Here is a 6,477-nt window from a genome sequence, read left to right on the forward strand (position 1 = left end):
TGCATAAAGCTGTGGTACATATATAAAATGGAATATTACTCAGCCATGAAAAGGAATGAAATTGGGTCATTTGTAGAGACGTCGATGGATCTAGAGACTGTCATACAGAGTGAAGTAAGTCAGAAAGAGAAAAACAAATCTTGTATATTCATGCATATATGTGGAACCTAGAAAAACTGTACAGATTAACCATTTTGCAAGGCATAAATAGAGCAACAGATGTAGACAACAAACGTATGGACAACAAGGGGGGAAAGCTGTTGGGGGGGTGGTGGTGGGAGGAGTTGAGAGACTGGGATTGGCATGTATACATTTATATGTATAAAATAGATAACCAATAAGAACCTGCTGTATAAAAATATAAAATAAAATTCAAAATTAAAAAGAAGTAAAATTTAAAAAATAAAACAGAAAAAACAATTATTCCCTGCACATACATGTATTTATATGAATAAATTATTTCCATGCTTATATCTGTAAATACAAAAAAGAGGAATAAAATCTACCTTGAACCAAAAACGAAAAAGAGAAAAAAAACACAGAACCCACCAGTTACACAGAGGAAAACCGTATCAGGGCACTTGCTCCAGTTGTAAACAATTCTGAAGTTGGTCAGTGGTGGGGAATCATCTCCCATTCAGCCAGCAGCCCCCACGCAACAAGCGTCCTCATTGCAAAGCTGGGGCACCGTGCCGAGGCATCTGTGAGTAAACGTGAGCTGAGCCCCAGGCCAGTTGCTGCTGAACTATTCCCACCCGTCCCAGGTAAAACACCTGAATATATACAAGGACTTGAAAGCCTAGAGGAAGGGCCATAGAGCCACACGAGTGACAGCATGCCGGCCGACTTGGTGCCTGCAGGCCAGCCAGGATGGTCCTGGCCCTGGGTGCTCTTCTGGAAGATTTCCATTTCCCTGCCTGAGATACCCGTCCTGTCCCTGCCCCCACTGCTTTTTTCCTTCCTCACCTCTGCCCAGGGAGAAATTCCAGCAGCAGGTATGGGTGACACATCCTCTTCTTTAGCAGGTGGCAGCCTGGCAACTGCTGCAGAAAGTCCAGCAGAGCCCCACTCACACTGGGCCACCCACAAAGCCGTGGCCTCTCACTCCCTCCCACCAGCCCAGCCCCGAGACTGCTGACAGGGCAGAGAAAATGGCGTCAGGCACGGCTGCAGGGGCTCTTGCTGCCTGGAGTGGTATTTATATTGATCTCAACCCAGGCACACCTGGGGAGGGCTGGCCGGCACGGTAAGGCTGCCCAGGTCAGCCAATCATCACCCCTCAGGGGCTCACAGTTGCAGAAAATGGAACTTGCTGAACCGGCCAGGTCCAAGGAACAGGTGTGGGCTCCTGAGAGTCAGGATAGACAAGGGGCTGCAGCTTTGGCTTGTTTTCTAATCATTTTATCTGGCCCATGAGTGGGAGACAACTTCAAGAAAACCCTCTCCTAATGAGAGGAACCCAGGAGTCAGGGAGAGGAGGGGTGGGTGGTGGTTGGAGACAGAGGCCTGGTGCCCCGGGTGCAGTGGAAGTCTCTGGAAGACCAGGTGGAGGGAGGCCTCACGGAGTGATGCCCAGGGTCACAGACCTGTCGCAGCTGCTGTTTGTTAGTTCAAGTCCTGCTCTGAGGTGCTCTGTGTCAGCTCTGAGCGACAGGTGAGCTGGGGGTGCTCTGCAATGAGGGCTATGTGCACGGTTCCTGTGTGCCCAGCCCTGCCACGGTACCTGCAAGGGTAGCTCTGTATCCTGGGAGGGGCCTGACCACGAGAGCCCCGTGGGCTGGGGTGGGGGTGGGGTACCTGCCCAGGTGAGCTCCATATTCTGGGATTGGTCTGACCACGAGAGCCCCATGGGCTGCTGGGGACCTGGTAAAGGATGTCAGGACAGTCAGTGAAGCCACCGAGGATATACCTCCAGTTGCTCCTAATTCCTACACCCTGCTGGTCATTCTACCAACCACCAGGACATGGTATTCTGTATTAGTCTTCAATGATGCCTTCTTTTGTATTCCATTAGTCCCAGAGTCACAAGAAATTTTGGCTTGTGAGTGGCAGGACTCAACATACAACTAAAACAATACTTCCGGGCCGTCTGGCCCCAAGGGTGCAAAAATTCCCACACCATCTTTGGGGAAAGCTTAGCTAAAGACCTAAAAGTTCTACCTCTGGAAAAGGAAACCCTCCTTCAATATGCAGACGACATTCTGATCACCAGCCCTACTAAGGAGGCCTCTGAACTACCAAGCCAATAAAGGATAGAAGTTGTCCAAGAAAAAGCTCAAATATCACAGACTGCGGTGACCTGCCTGGGCTTCATTCTCACAGAAGGTCAGAGAAGCCCATCCCAGGAAAGGGAAGAAACCATTTTCAGCCTTACCCCTTTCTAAAACTAGAAGACAGCTTAGGGGTTCCTGGGGAGGCCAGGGTTTGCTGCTTCTGGATCCCTAACTACAGTCTACTAGCTGGGCCTCTATATGAAACACTGAAAGGAAAAGATGATGATCCTTTTGAATAGAATCCAGAAGTGGCCTTTCAAGAATGGAAAGAGCAGTCAATTCAGACCCTTGCCCTGGAACTCCCTAATTTAGCTAAACCCTTTGACCTTTACATTCCCGGTGAAAGGTGAATCGCCATTGGAGAATTAGTGCAAAAACTGGGACCGCTTGAAATGGAACAATGCAAGAATGCCATCCAGGTAGGATAAACTACGGTCACTAAGGGGCTTGGCCCACTGCCACATCTGGCCAAGATACTGGCGGTATCTAAAAACCTGGAAATCAGCAGCCCAAAAGGCCACCTCCCTCCTAAGGGAAAAGGACCCCACGTGGTGATCCTAACCACCAACCATGCCCTGAAGTTGCAGGGTTCGCTCCGTGGGCACACCGACCTCGAGTGAGGAGGCCCTCCAACTCCAACATCCAGAGAGATAACCGGGGGCAACAGGGCACCATGACGACTCGTGTGAACATCACTTGACCTGGAGTTTCTCTCATAAAACAACAAGAGTGTGTCCCAAAAGAGTAGACTACTGCTTGCAGGACTTACTGCACCCAGAGGGGAGCTAATAATCTTGGCGGGGGAACAGTATACCACACTGTCACCATAGAAAAGCCTACAGACACCGTGATGATGGTGGCCAATAAGACCGGCTGGACTCCTGTTTACTTCAAAAGGCTGTTGACTCAGTAGCCATCATGGTCCTTGATCACCACTGACCCTGGACTGTCTGGGAGTTGAGCGGGCAGGGCTCTGACACCTGGTGCTGTTTGTACGTTAATTCAGGGGCCTAATTGAAGAAAGCGCAGACTACTGGTCAGAGCATCTAGGCTGGCAGAGACGGTCAGCCTAAGGTGGCCGAACAAATGTGGGGCGGGGTGAAACCGGCCCCCACAGCGTCTCTGCACATCTCTTTCCTGGACCCTTAAAGGTCATTAGAATCTATAACACTTCCAATGCTGGTGCTCAGGTGGACGAGCAGGGAGGCAGGGGTCCTGGGGACAATCAACGTCACCGGGAGGCTGCTGGGGAGAAGCTCTGACCCTCGCCCCAGGGTATGAGGGCTCCCAACTCAGCACTCAGCAGTTACAGAAGAAGGGTCTGCACCCTCAGCACTCCAAGAATGAGGAACGGGACAAAAGGCAGAGGAGGGGTTTGTCCCCAGCAAAGCCCATTAAAAATCCCTGGGAGATAAAAATAGAATCTGGGCAATAAAGTCAAGTCTAACCTTTTTTATCCTTTGTGCTTTGTCTAATTTCACGTGCTCCTAGGGTCCCGCATGCAGAGGTTCCACACCCGGCACTTCAGACCAGATTTCCTAGTGCAGAATGGCTGGGTCGACACCTCAGCTCCTGGGGCCCAGTGCAGACTCCACGATATAGAGCCTGAGCTACAGCCAACCCGGCCCTCGAGAGCTCCGCCGCCTCCCTCCCTCCCACTGACTCTGACAGGATCTCTACACAGCAGCCCAGCCCATAGCCCACGGGGTAGTGCATGCTCTCACCTCTCCATTCTCTGATCAAAATATAAAGTTTCCTTTGCTTGTGAACCAAACTCAGTCTCGATCTGTTGGCCCCAATGACACTGGGCAGGGGGACACTTGTTGGGGTCCACTCTGGAGGATCAGTAACAGAAATTGAGACTATTGTAACCTCAATGAACAGATGTGTGAGCCAAACTGTAGTTAACATAGAACAGTGTATAAGGCTCGGGTAAAATAAGATGTTTTTAACACTTCCATTTGATATTTCCATCACTTTTTATAAGCAAGTTCAGTGAAAAGGTTTGTCTTATTTGTCAGGTCAATATTAGAGAAACGAAGTGATTTCTTTCCAAGGATGTACAGCTAATAATCTTGGTTAAACCTTCAATCTTGTTTTAAATGCTTTTCCATTGAAAATGATACCTCTCTTTCAGCTCCCCCATTTCTGAGAAGTATAAAATCTTATAATTTATTATTACCAAAGGGGAAAGGTGGGAGGAGGGATAAATTAACAGTTTGGAATGAACACATACACACTGCTATGTATAAAATAGATCATCAACAAGGAACTACTGTATAGCACAGGGAACTACACTCAACATTTTGCAATAACCTATAAGGGGAAATAATCTGAAAAAGAATAGATATTTTTATTGACATCATCTATCAATGACAGTTAAAGTGTAGCCTAAGGGAAGCTGGTGGTGAGTGCTTCTGACCCTGAAGACTTCAATCATCTAAAGTTTGGACTCTGCCTACTTCCCAAGGCCCTTAATGAACATATGTGTAGCCGTAGCTTAAAAACTTCCCCAGTTTGGGTTTCGGGGAGACACTGATTTTGAAAAAGCCCTGGTGTTCTCCTTACATGAATGGGACTCTTCCTACTGCTAAAACATGTCTGTCACACCCAGAGGATGGTATACCGTCTGATCGGGAAGAGTTTGGAAAAGGCATCTCATCTCCTCATCTCCTGGTGCTCGGGTTCACCCCTCCAGCGTCTTTACTAACAGTCTCCCCACTTGGAGATGTCAGCACTGTCAACATCCTGTTGCGTACAGTTTGGAATTTGTCCAGAGGATGAAGCGGAAGGATGAGGAACAATGAGAGACAAGTCCTAGGTGTTCAGACAGGCACATGTCACTCTAATTTCCAATCAGGAAGACGAATTGACCAAAGGCTAGGGTTGCCCATGGAAACAGTATAGGGCTTGAGGAAATCCCGCTGCTTTGTGGCCAGTTCCCATAAACACGAGTTGAACAATGGAACTCAGGGGCAGTAAAATTCACAAAACTGCAGAGTTGAAAATATCCATCACTGAAAAATGTCTTGAGGAAAGTCAGAGAAAAGGACTTGTAAGCAAGGGAGAATGGCAGGAAAGGGATTTGAGGAGGTAGAAAGGACTCGCCATTAAGCACAAGAAAAGGAGCTGAACATTGCCAACATTGCAGTTGGCCAAAAAGGGTGTATGCGTTCTTTTCTGTATATATTCAAGAAAAGGGCATACACTTTTTTAGCCAACCAAACAGGTGGGCACTGGAAGTCAATACTACAAAAGATATCACTTCGCATCAGTCAGAAGAGCCATCCTCATAAAGCGTAAACAACAGAAATGCAGGACAGGGCAACGAGAAGAGGGAGCCCTGTGAGACTTATAGTGGAAATGTATATTGCCAACGGCCATTCTGGAGAAGTGTATTGTGTTTACTAAAGCATCTAAAAAATGAGCTACAGAGCATAGGGCACTTGCACTCATGGGCGTATATCTTGGGAAAAACAAAAATCGAGAGGACACAGGCACCCCAATGTTTACCCCCTCTCTGTTTAAAAGATCCTCGACTAGGATATAACTTAAATGTCTCTGGAGGGAAAAAATGGATAGAGATGTGGTACTTAGGTAGAGTGGAATATTATTCAGCCTGGAAATCAATGAAATATGGCCAGTTGTAACAACTCCGGAGGAGTTACGTATGATCATTCTAAGTGACAGAATTCAAAAAGAAAAAGACACATATCATAAGATATCACTTAAAGGTGGAATCCAAAATGGCTACACATGAAATAAATTACAAAACAAAAACATAGTCAAATATGTAGAAAACACGCATAAGGCTGCTAAACGGGAAAGGTGGGGAGGGGTGAGGCATCATCCAGGAGGTTGAAATTAGCAAAGATACCATTCCAAATACCAAACTGATAATCAACAAGGCCTACACGGTAGCTAAAAGAACTGCACTCAGCACACTCAAGTCACCGGAAAAGAATATATACGACTGGTAAGAATCTGAAAAAGAATTTATTGATGTCTCTCTGTACGTGAATCAAGTGGATGTACAGCAGCAAGAAACAGAGCTTTGAAAATCAGCTGTAACCAATATAGTAATAAATTGAAAAAAATAAACGACAGAGAGACAGAGAAAACCTCTTACAACTTTTCCTCAGGGACGGTGATGCAACATGGATTGAACACATCTAGACCCACAGCAGGATGAGACATAAGGCTG

The sequence above is a fragment of the Tursiops truncatus genome, unplaced genomic scaffold, assembly GCF_011762595.2.
Source record: "Tursiops truncatus isolate mTurTru1 unplaced genomic scaffold, mTurTru1.mat.Y mat_scaffold_55_arrow_ctg1, whole genome shotgun sequence".
NCBI lineage: Eukaryota > Metazoa > Chordata > Mammalia > Artiodactyla > Delphinidae > Tursiops > Tursiops truncatus.